This window comes from Oncorhynchus masou, chromosome 6 (genome assembly GCF_036934945.1).
Source record: "Oncorhynchus masou masou isolate Uvic2021 chromosome 6, UVic_Omas_1.1, whole genome shotgun sequence".
Classification (NCBI taxonomy): Eukaryota; Metazoa; Chordata; class Actinopteri; order Salmoniformes; family Salmonidae; genus Oncorhynchus; species Oncorhynchus masou.
Window position 1 is genome coordinate 46,565,090 of NC_088217.1, and position 13,001 is coordinate 46,578,090.

Consider the following 13,001-nt stretch of genomic DNA (forward strand, 5'->3'; position numbering starts at 1 on the left):
CGTATGGAAATTGCTCCCAAGGATGAACCAGACTTGTGGAGGTCTACAAATATTTTTCTGAGCTCTAGGCTGATTTCTTTTGATTTTCCCATGATGTCAAGCAAAGAGGCACTGAGGTTGAAGGTAGGCCATTAAATACATCCACAGGTACACCACCAATTGACTCAAATGATGTCAATTAGCCTATCAGAATCTTCTAAAGCCATGACATCATTTTCTGGAATTTTCCAAGCTGTTTAAAGGCACCGTAAACTTAGTGTATGTAAACTTCTGACCCACTGGAATTGTGATACAGTGAATTATAAGTGAACTAATGTCTGTAAATAATTATTGGGAAAATTACTTGTGTCATGCACAAAGTAGATGTCCTACCCGACTTGCCAAAACTATAGTTTGTTTACAAGAAATTTGTGGAGTGGTTGAAAATCGAGTTTTAATGACTCCAACCTAAGTGTATGTAAACTTCCGACTTCAACTGTTACTGCTGTTTGTTGAGATATTGCTTTTATTGTGTTGCAGCAAAAGGCCTGGTCGCCCGTAGTGTATGTAAACTTCCGACTTCAACTGTATACTGTATTCCACACAAAAAGATGAAGCCCTTGCATTGCTGTAGTAGCCTCTTCATGTAATCTATTGGTCAGGCCCAGATGGTCAGGGGACCAGAACATAATTACAAATCACTTGTGGACTGTAAATTGACTGCAAGATGCCCAAACAGATTTATTTTTTGACTAAAACATAGTAATTTAAAACCTTGCTTACATTTATTTACGATCACATATATCTCTATTAATCGTGGGAATATTTTGTAACAGATCTCCAAAATTAATATCACTTGGAGCTGATTTGCTGGTGTTATTACAGTCTTGTATGTCCAACATTTAAAATAGGATACAAAAAAGGTTGTATTTCTTTTGCTCAGAAATCTTGGGTGGGGGCAAATAAAATCACCCATAGACCAATGCAGGCAGCCAGTTGGGGAACCCTGCTGTAGTCTTCAGTTCACTGTAGATGAATAGTCATGGACTCCTAGCAGGACTAAAGTTACGGTAATAGAGGTGACACAGGATGAGTGAAGTAAGTGATGAGGGTGTACATAGGAGGTATATAGGAGGAATGGCTGCAGGAGACATCTTCTACTAATGAAATTGGAGATTCACTGAAAACTAGTCACACAGATATAGAACTCTATGAATTGGAAGAATCTCTGAAAATATATGACTACAGCGTAGCTGTGACATGTTTGTCTGACCGGATACAAAACAGCTGTACGGGGAAAAGCAGAACATTGGGTCATGGCCTTTGAATCAGCTCCAGGAATTAAAGTATATTTGGCTGCTTTGCAAAACCGTCAGTCACCAATGGTCCTTGACAGGCACTGTCTGGTGAGCAAATGAAGATGTAATGTATTCATCAGAGAGGTCGTCTGTGTGAGGTGCAGACAGACAGACAGTGGGCAGAAAGACGCACAATCTGAGCTAGGAGTGGATAGAGAGAGAGAGAGAGAGAGAGCGAGGGATGGTAATTATGACACAGAGCGAGAGAGGGAGAGGACTGCCTGCCTTCTTGAGCCGACTATTGAGCAAATGCCGCGGGACACATCGATTCTCATATACAAGAGACATCAACCACTACAGGCCCAGACCGGCAGACATCAATAATTAATCTGACTGTCCCTCTCTCCTCTCTCTCCACCTCTCCCTCAGTCTTCATTCTAATCCTCCTTCCTTTACACTGATGATTGATGCCTATTCCCTTCAACCCATTTATTCCCAATCCGGGGTTGTTATCCTGCTCCTTTTTCCTTGTTATACTCTTTTTCTCTCTCAACTCAACATCCCTCCCTGGAATGCAATGGTTGAAACAGCAATTCTAATATGCTGCATTGCAACTTTCATTAGTAGGCTAAAAGCCAGCGGAACTGTGCAGTAAAAGTTTTTTCTTCTTCAAAATATACTGAACAAAAATATCAACGCAACATGCAAAAATGTCAAAGATTGTACTGAGTTAGTTCATATGCAGAATGTTGTTCTTTCCCAGCGAGCTTTTTCAAGGAAGCAATGTCTCAGTATTCACTACTTGATTAAAGTAATGTTTTGTACACACTAGGAAATAACCCCTAACCAATGTATAAGGGCTTGTTTTCCCACATAACCCATATAAAGGCTTCAATGTTTACCACTTTGCTTGCTTTGTTTTATAGTTATGTTCACTTTCATTCAAAACAATTATTCAGCAAACAATGATGGGATGGAGTTAAGTGCCAAAAACATTTGAGTAAATGAGGGATAGATAGTATATTGAAAGCAGGTGCTTCCACACAAGTGTGGTTCCTGAGTTAATTAAGCAATTAACATCCTATCATGCTTAAGGTCATGTATGAAAATTCCCAATTGGCCATTATTTTGGGCTACCATGGCTAGAAGAAGAGATCTCAGTGACTTTGAGGGACGTTAGAGTGGGTCTCAAAGGAGCTTAGGGTGTTTAAAGTGTGTGTGTGTCAGGGTTTCCGTTAGCTGGTAATAGCCGGCTTTTGGCCCCCCAAAAAACATGAAAAGCCGGTAAATAAAATTGACGCTGGCCAATTGTCAGGGAGGAGAAAATTAATCCAATTGCAAAATAAAGCATTTCAGCCTATTAATTGATTGAAATACCAGTCGATGTACTGTGAGGGCTGCTGATACAGCTCAAACAGCTGTTTGTTGCTGCTGGATGAAACATGTGCTTTAATCAGCCCAATCATTGCGTAACAATTCTAAAGGCACGCGTGTAAAAAACAAACAAAAAAACACACAAAAAACAATGGCTACGATTAAAAAGAGCTACAATTTTTATTTCTTAACTGGTAATTGAAGCGTGCTTCCCATTCACCATTCACACACCACTTTGAAATGAGCTGGAGGCAGGATGCATTTAGATTTTTTGAAATCGGAACGTTTTACTGCATATTATGAGGCATGTCTTTGCTTCAAAGTAGCCTAACCAAAATCATATGCCATTGAAACCAGTAGCATTTTTATTTTATGTTCTATTGTTCTATTTCATATCAACTTTCTTTCATTGTCGAGTAGCTATAGTCACAATCCTAGTCATATTAGCAACTCATGCTAGTTGTTGCATATTTGTAATGGATATTTTAATCTCTCACAGGAAACCGCTCACAATGGTGTTTTCCCGCTATTTGCATTATGGAACTAACATTAGCTCGAAGCCTACTGCCTCATTGCATTTTTATGTTTTTGACATGTAGCCTCGGTCTACTGGTTGTATGATTTTGGGATCTATCATCCTACAACTTTCCCAAAGTCTGTTTGTAATAGGCTATTTCTTTCTTGCACAGAACGGTAAGCTGACCAATAGAATATGTCAAAATTTCTACTATGGAGGATTGTAAATGTGGGCAATTATTCTTACATAGGCGGCGCGTGAGTTTCAAGTTCAGGGAAGCTCATATAGAACCATGAAAATGCACCTTTGTAATAACGTATTCCATGCATTTGCAGACTTATGTAAAATAACCTACTGTTCCTAATGTGATGATTAGATTGGATAATCATAATGTTATATGACTGGGGACATTAGCAGAATCTTTTTTAATACGACAAAAATGACAGGGTAGGTTACTCTGCTGACGCTGACAAACAGATCAATTAAAACGACGTTGTCTGATCCATATAATCGGCCTACGAAAAAGGGAGACACAAATACAATAGGATGTCCATCTAACCTGGAGGAGGAAATTGTTGTCCAAAAACAAACAAAAGTATCACTGACCCAATGATAAAGACAGTGAATATGCACACTCACTGGGGATATGTCCGATGTTCTCCACTGTTGAGAATCTTGATAACTAAAAGACAGATTGAGTCTTTTCATTGTCTTCTTTTTACAGCAATAGCTATTTGTTTTCCAAACTGTTTTTCAGCCATTGTATGTTTAAATATTGCAATTATGGGTTGCTCTGCTTTTCACTGACACTCGCAACTCAACAATCATCTATTTGGTATTTGCAGCGTGCTCTGCCCAACTATGCAATTTAAGACAATCCACTTTTTTTAAAGAAGTTAATGATCAAACCTCTGTGGCCAATAAAGAGATGCTTTGCTTTTTTGACACCACACTCTAAAAAGCAAGTTCTGCAGGCTCTAGTTTAGTCTAATCTTGATTATTACCTAATCGTGTGGCCCAGTGCTACAAGGAAAGACCTAGTTAAGCTGCAGCTGGCCCAGAACAGAGCAGCACGTCTTGCTCTTCATTGTAATCAGAGGGATGATATAAATACTATGCATGCCAGTCTCTCTTGGTTAGTAGTTAAGGAGAGACTGACAGCATCACTTCTTTTTATAAGAAACGTTAATGTGTTGAAAATTCCAAAATGTCTGCATAGGCTACTTACACACAGCTCTGACACACACACTTACCTCACCAGACATGCCACCAGGGGTCTTTTCACAGTCCCCAAATCCAGATCAAATTCAAGAAAGCGTACAGTATTATATAGAGCCATTATTGCATTGAACTTGGTTCCATCTCATATTGCTCAAATAATCAGCAAACCTGGTTTCAAAAAACAGACAATGCAACACCTGACTGCACAGCACCTCTCCCCTATGTGACCTAGATAGTTTGTGTTTATGCGTTGATATGTAACTTAACAAATGTATGTAGTTCTGTCCTTGGGCTGTTCTTTTCTATTCATGTTCTGTATTATCTCATGTTTTGTGTTAACCACCAGGAAGAGTAGCTGCTGCTTTTGCAACAGCTAATGGGGATCCTAATAAAATACCTAAAAATGTAATGGTGGGATTAGGCAGGAAGGCTGTACTCTACCATCTTCAAATTGCTCATCTTAATTCAGTAAAAATGATGCACGCCGTTGCATCCGAGTTGCATGTTCTTTTAAGATGAATTACCATATACAAAATGTGATTTCTGTCATTCTGAGAACCGTGGGTGGATGCCCTAATCAGGTTACACAACCAATGGATATGGTTCCGGTAAATGTCTTAAATGTCTTGTGAATTAAAATGCTGCCGGTCAAATGTCCGGTGCCACATTTTACTAACGGAAACTGTGTGTGTGTGTGTGTGTGTGTGTGTGTGTGTGTGTGTGTGTGTGTGTGTGTGCGTGTGCGTGTGTGTGTGTGTGCGTGTGTATGTGTATCAGTCACCAGATCTCAACCCAATTGAACACTTAAGGGAGATTCTAGAGCGGCGCCTGAGACAGTATTTTTACACCACCATCAACATAACACTAAATTATAGAATTTCTCGTGGAAGAATGGTTTTGCATTCCTCCAATAGAGTTCCAGAATGTATGGCAAGGTGCATTGAAGCTGTTCAATGCTGATTCAAAGTTCACCTTGAATCTGAGACATCCTTAACCTTTTTAGGACTTTTTTCTGTTATACATCCAGGATGGATAACGTTCATTATCATATCTGCATGCAAGGCAGCTTTACCTTTCACAGTGTAATGGTTGCAAATGCAATAATTCACTTTTGTATTGCCTTTGGTTAAAATAAATTTGATTTCACCGAATTGGATGGGCAACTTTTATTTAGTTTAGACATTGTGATAGGAATTAGAAAGTGTTTAAGAAACACTTGCATTTTTCTCCAGTAAGGTTGCAGGGAAGGTGGGCGAGGCCCCTACCTCATATGGTAGACATGGCTAGAGAAATAGACTCTGGAAAATATGTACTACTGTATGGAAAGATTGTACTTTATGGATATTGTCCACGATGTGTACTGTTGAAGTCCGTCAGAACTCTGTAATTGATTGTTTTGTTGCCATACTCTATTGCTAGCAGTGCACTTATTCAGGCCACAAGGATTATGACTAACACACAAAACATCTCAGAGAGCATAAAGAGCCATCCGGAAGATGTCGTAGATGTGAATCAGAAAATATGGTGCCCTTTTGGTTTACTTCTTTATGGCTAGATGCAGCATTTAATTTGTTTGCCAGGGGTGATCTTTGGCTGGGCCTGCATTGCCTCTGACAGCACTGACATTCAGCCCACACTTAACCAGCCAGCAAGCCAGCCAGCCCCTAGCCTTGTCCCCTCCCCTCTCCACTCCATCACACTCTCAAGCCTCACACTAAGAAAGCAACACACTATTCTCTAATCTGTCTCCACAGTGGCAATTTTCCTGCAATTATCACGTTACTCGTTAATCTAAAAGGCCAATTCAAGAGAATACAGTAGGCTCTCTTCAATTTGCGCTAGACTCCACTGCACTTAATGCTTGATTGGTTCTTTTCTGCCATCTTCATTGTATTTCAAGTTGCTAATACTGGAACAATCACATCAGTTTTGCTCCATATACGAATACTTTTCAAAGTCACTCACACCATCAGAGCATGTATTTCAATGTCATGTTTACAGGCTGACTACACGCGAGCATTGCAAAATACATTTAGAAATCTATATTATTCAATTATTGCACCCACACTGCTCGCGTACCAACGAGCATCTGCGTTGCCAAGGGCTAAAATAGAAGTCAGTTCTATTTGTGACGCAAATCTCACTGCAAGTCCTGCCTCTCCCATCTCCTCATTGGTTTATAGAAGCAGGTACCCACGATGGCGCACGATGGCACGCATGCGTGCAGCTGGTTTGGGTTCCATGTTAGGTTGAAGTGGAGTAATAACATATCCTCATAGGTTTTATTTTCGGTGACCCTCTCTCTTATCAGAGTGCGAGACAGTAAATGGCAAATATTAGAACATCAGCGACCTTCTGACACCAGTCTTTCTTTAGTCCATACGGTTGTTGTCCTGCCCCTCCATATTGACCGTATCATAGTCACTCAATTCCAGGGAGGGAAAGCAATATCTGAGTCGTCCTGAACCTACAGCAATCCCCAGGGTTCAGGACGGATGAAAAAATGAATGTCAAGAATGTTCGTCTTAGAATGGTGGGAATGTGTTGCAAGAAAGAGGGGGAAAGAGAGGGAGAGCACAGACAACACTGCACCAATTTCACACACTTTGTCCATTGCATGAGAGAAAAAGGAAAGGAAAGGGGGATACCCAGTTGGCATTCAACTGAGTGCCTTCAACTGAAATGTGTCTTCCGCATTGAACCCAACCCTTCTGAATCAGAGAGGTGCGGGGGGCTGCCTTAATCAACATCCACGTCTTCGGCGCCCAGGGAACAGTGGAGAGCTAGAGAAAGAAAGAAAAAAGTAGATAACAAAGGTATATTTCACTCAACATGTACTGCACTGACACAAATGACCGATGATTGGTTGAAAGAAAATTATATTAGGAAGATTGTGGGAGCTGTACTGTTAGATTTCATGCAGCCTTTGATATTATTGACCATAACCTGTTGTTGAAAAAAAAGTGTCTTTTCAACCTCTGCCATATCCTGGATTCAGAGCTATCTATCTAATAGTACTCAACGAGTTTTCTTTAATGTAAGCTTTTCTAGTGTCAAACATGTAAAGTGTGGTGTACAGCAGGGTAGCTCTCTAGGCCCTCTACTCTTTTCTATTTTTACCAATGACCTGCCACTTGCATTAAACAAAGCATATGTGTCCATGTTTGCGGATGATTCAACCATATACGCATCAGCAACCACAGCTAATGAAGTAACTGAAACCCTTAACAAAGAGTTGTCTGTTTTGGAATGGGTGGCCAGTAATAAACTGGTCATGAACATCTTTAAAACTAAAGGCATTGTATTCGGTACAAATCATTCCTTAATTTCTAGACCTCAGCTGAATTTGGTAATGAATGGTGTGGCTGTTGAACAAGTTGAGGAGACTAAATGACTTGGCGTTACCTTAGATTGTAAACTGTCATGGTCAAAACATATAGATTCAATGGTTGTGAAGTTTGGGAGAGGTCTGTCCGTAATAAAGAGATGCTCTGTTTTTTTGACACCACACTCCAAAAAGCAAGTTCTGCAGGCTCTAGTTTAGTCTAATCTTGATTATCGCCCAGTCGTGTGGTCCAGTGCTACAAGGAAAGACCTAGTTAAGCTGCAGCTGGCCCAGAACAGAGCAGCACTTCTTGCTCTTCCTCTTTGTAATCAGAGGGATGATATAAATACTATGCATGCCAGTCTCTCTTGGATAAGAGTTGAGGAGAGACTGACTGCATCACTTCTTTTTATAAGAAACATTATGTCGGGTTTCATGTTTTGTGTGAACCCCAGGAAGAGTAGCAATGCAAGTGTAGAAGCACGGTGGCTAGGAAAAACTCCCTAGAAAGGCCAAAACCTAGGAAGAAACCTAGAGAGGAACCAGGATATGTGGGGTGGCCAGTCCTCTTCTGGCTGTGCCGGGTGGAGATTATAACAGAACATGGCCAAGATGTTCAAATGTTCATAAATGACCAGCATGGTCTAATAATAATAAGGCAGAACAGTTGAAACTGGAGTAGCAGCACGGCCAGGTGGACTGGGGACAGCAAGGAGTCATCATGTCAGGTAGTCCTGAGGCATGGTCCTAGGGCTCAGGTCCTCCGAGAGAGAGAAAGAAAGAGAGAAAGAGAGAATTAGAGAGAGCACACTTAAATTCACACAGGACACCAAATAGGACAGGAGAAGTACTCCAGATATAACAAACTGACCCTAGCCCCCCGACACATGAACTACTGCAGCATAAATACTGGAGGCTGAGACAGGAGGGGTCAGGAGACACTGAGGCCCCATCCGAGGACACCCCAGGACAGGGCCAAACAGGAAGGAGATAACACCACCCACTCTGCCAAAGCACAGCCCCCACACCACTAGAGGGTTATCTTCAACCACCAACTTACCATCCTGAAACAAGGCTGAGTATAGCCCACAAAGATCTCCGCCACGGCACAACCCAAGGGGGGGGGGGCGCGCCAAGCCAGACAGGATGATCACATGAGTGACTCAACCCGCTCAGGTGACGCACCCCTCCCGGTATGAGAGAGCCCCAGTAAGCCAGTGACTCAGCCCCTGTAATAGGGTTAGAGGCAGAGAGTCCCAGTGGAAAGAGGGGAACCGGCCAGGCAGAGACAGCAAGGGCGGTTCGTTGCTCCAGAGCCTTTCCGTTCACCTTTCCACTCCTGGGCCAGACGACACTCAATCATATGACCCACTGAAGAGATGAGTCTTCAGTAAAGACTTAAAGGTTGAGGCCTAGTTTGCTTCTCTGACATGGGTAGGCAGACCGTTCCATAAAAATGGAGCTCTGTAGGAAAAAGCCCTGCCTCCAGCTGTTTGTGACCATAGCGTACGTGTAGGTATGTACGGCAGGATCAAATCAGAGAGATAGGTAGGAGCAAGCCCATGTAATGCTTTGTAGGTTAGCAGTAAAACCTTGAAATCAGCCCTTGCTTTGACAGGAAGCCAGTGTAGGGAGGCTAGCACTGGAGTAATATGATCACATTTTGTGGTTCTAGTCAGGATTCTAGCAGCCGTATTTAGCACTAACTGAAGTTTATTTAGTGCTTTATCCGGGTAGCCGGAAAGTAGAGCATTGCAGTAGTCTAACCTAGAAATGACAAAAGCAAGTTCTCTCCTGTAAGTAAAGTTTACCTACCCAGACAGATACCATTTGTCTGGGTTGTAAAGCAATCCCCTACTGCAGTACCGTGTGTTAAACTTAATTCAGCTTTATCCCGAAACATGAAGTAAGAGAGTTTCACATCGATTTCAATGGGCAGGAGAAAAAAATCTAATTTGCTCATCACCTTGCCTCATTGGAAAAGGCATGCTGTTTCTAACAACCCTTGCTCTTTATCGTTATCAATTTTCCTTCCCATAATTCTTTGCTGTGTCTGCAGAAAAACATCAGAGATATAGAAAGCCCCCCTTGCAGGGCTGCTGTCTGGGTGAGGGTCACACTGCAGAGTGCTGTAAAGTGTCTCACACAATCGATCGCTTCTCCCCGTTGGAAGATTAAGGTAGGAACACAGGAAGATAATGCTGATAATGCTGATGGTGGTCAATCCAAATGTGCTATTACATTGCGTCATTGCATATTTCATACCTCTGCTTTGTGCCTCTGGCTTCTATGTGAATTAATCAATATAAAAAGGAAGCAGCTTTGGGTGCTTTAGGTTCATTCTTAGCCTTTTTTCAGAGATTCTAAGAATAAGTACTATGTATTTTTTTCTCTAATGGAAATAGTTTTGCGTTTGCAGTTAGATATCAAAGAAAGAACACTCTGTGAACCTGTGTGTTGAGTGACTTCAGAGTGACTGAGAGTAAAAATCTTATCTGAAATCACTTCCATTTTTATTATTCATGTTTGATTGGATGTGTTACTTTAATGGACCTGAATTTGACCTTGGCAGCATCCAATAGAACTAATCAGAGCTATAAAAAAAGAACCGTAACAGACAGGCTTTTACTTAATCTCTCTCTTCTTTCTCTCTCTCTCTCTCTTGTCTGTCTATCTCATTCTTTCTCTACAATTTTCTCTGTCTCTGGCTGTTATTGCCACTTGGGGAATGAACATGTTCCTTTTATTGTCTTGTATGTGCATTAGTAGAATATATTTTTTCCTGATGCATTTGTTAATGGCGTGGCCTGCCAGACCAGTTCTGCTCTCATTTAAATGATGCTCCTGCAGGAGTCTCTTTCTCTAACAGAGTGAGAGATTGAGCTGAGAAAGGTCAACGCTTTGCCTCACCTGCACTACACAACACAGGCTCTCTCCTCAAATGAAAAACATATCTCAGAGAGAGCACCGTTTCCTCTCTGCATTTCAGATGTCTCTGATGGACTTTTCAGTCAGTTCACAGGGTTCTTTTGAACAGATTGCCCTCACTTGGCTGCTCTCCCTCTCTGCTCTCTCACTCTCTCTGATTTCCTCCATCCAATTTATTCTCACAGACAATAATTGATTCAGTAATAGCTCATAGTCAGCTATTGTGTGTGCATAGAGACATTCAATCCTGGTGTGCCATACAACCATGTCAGACAGATCAGGGAAATATAGGGATAGATTATCCAAGGTAATTGTATTCAAATTTTCCCTATTCAAAGGTATGAGATGTTATCTTTTGGGCCTTCTAACATCGAACACAATGTAATATATTTCAGACAATGGGAGATACTATAAATAGAGCTATTAAGTCATTCACTTATCCAGATTCTCTCCAAACTGACCACTTCATAGCTGGGATGACTGCAGAGGCTGCGGAGAAGAGTCACATTGGTCGAAAAGTTGCTGCATTGGAACTATGTCAAAATGTGTCCATACACTCCTTTCTTTTCATGACTGCATACTGTAGGATCACTATTAGAGGAATGAACGTCTCATTATTGCAGACTCTTAAAACAACTAAACTCAGCAAAAAATTAAACATCCTCTCACTGTCAACTGCGTTTATTTTCAGAAAATTTAACATGTGTAAATATTTGTATGAACATAACAAGATTCAACAACTGAGACATCAATTGAACAAGTTGAACAGAAATGGAATAATGTGTCCCTGTACAAAGGGGAGTCAAAATCAAAAGTAACAGTCAGTATCTGGTGTGGCCACCAGCTGCATTAAGTACTGCAGTGCATCTCCTCCTCATGGACTGCACCATAATTGTCAGTTCTTGCTGTGAGATGTTACCCCACTCTTCCACCAAGGCACCTGCAAGTTCCCGGACATTTCTGGGGGGAATGGCCCCTGACCTCACCCTCCGATCCAACAGGTCCCAGACGTGCTCAATGGGATTGAGATCCGGGCTCTTCGCTGGCCATGGCAGAACACTGACATTCCTGTCTTACAGGAAATCACGCACAAAACGAGCTGTATGGCTTGTGGCATTGTCATGCTGGAGGTTTATGTCAGGATGAGTCTGCAGGAAGGTATCACATGAGGGAGGAGGATGTCTTCCCTGTAGCGCATAGCATTGAGATTGCCTGCAATGACAACAAGCTCAGTTTGATGATGCTGTGACACACTGTGTAATGCTCCGGGTGTCGTGGGTGTGGAGTCAAATGCAGGAGACAGAGAGTTCAATGCTGTGCGTCTTTAATAGCCCCAACGCACCACAGGGTGCTCACAATAGTTACGTTCCCAAACACAGGGAATCAAAATGTACAACGGAACAAATCACGACCAGGCACTAACACGTACCTCTACAACAGAGCCGAAGGTTACACTGAAATAATCCTGCACAACAACCAGGCGGGCCGGCTGTCTAATAAAGACAAACTAATTAAACATAAACAGGTGCTACCACTAAACATACAAGAAGGGGGAGGAAAGACAATCAGTGGCAGCTAATAGGCCGGTGACGACGACCGCCGAGCGCCACCCGCCCGGGAAAGGGAAACACACTCGGTCGGACTCGTGACACACTGCCCCAGACCATGATGGACCCTCCACCTCTAAATCGATCCCGCTCCAGAGTACAGGCCTCGGTGTAACTCTCATTCCTTCGACGATAAATGCGAATCCGACCATCACCCCTGGTGAGACAAAACCGTGACTCATCAGTGAAGAGCACTTTTTGCCAGTCCCGTCTGGTCCAGCTACGGTGGGTTTGTGCCCTTAGGCGACGTTATTGCTGGTGATGTCTGGTGAGGACCCGCCTTACAACAGGCCTACAAGTCCTCAGTCCAGCCTCTCTCAGCCTATTGCAGACAGTCTGAGCACTGATGGAAGGATTATGCGTTCTTGATGTAACTCGGGCAGTTGTTGTTGCCATCCTGTACCTGTCCTGCATGTGTGATGTTCGGATGTACCAATCCTCTGCATGTGTTGTTACACGTGGTCTGCCACTGCGAGGACGTTCAGCTGTCTGTCCTGTCTCCCTGTAGCGCTGTCTTAGGCGTCTCACAGTACGGACATTGCAATTTATTGCCCTGGCCACATCTGCAGTCCTCATGCCTCCTTGCAGCATGCCTAAGGCACGTTCACACAGATGAGCAGGGACCCTGGGCATCTTTCTTTTGGTGTTTTTCAGAGTCAGAAGAATGGCCTCTTTAGTTTCAAACTGTGACCTTAATTGCCTGCTGTCTGTAAGCTGTTAGTGTCTTAACGACCGTTCCACAGGTGCATGTT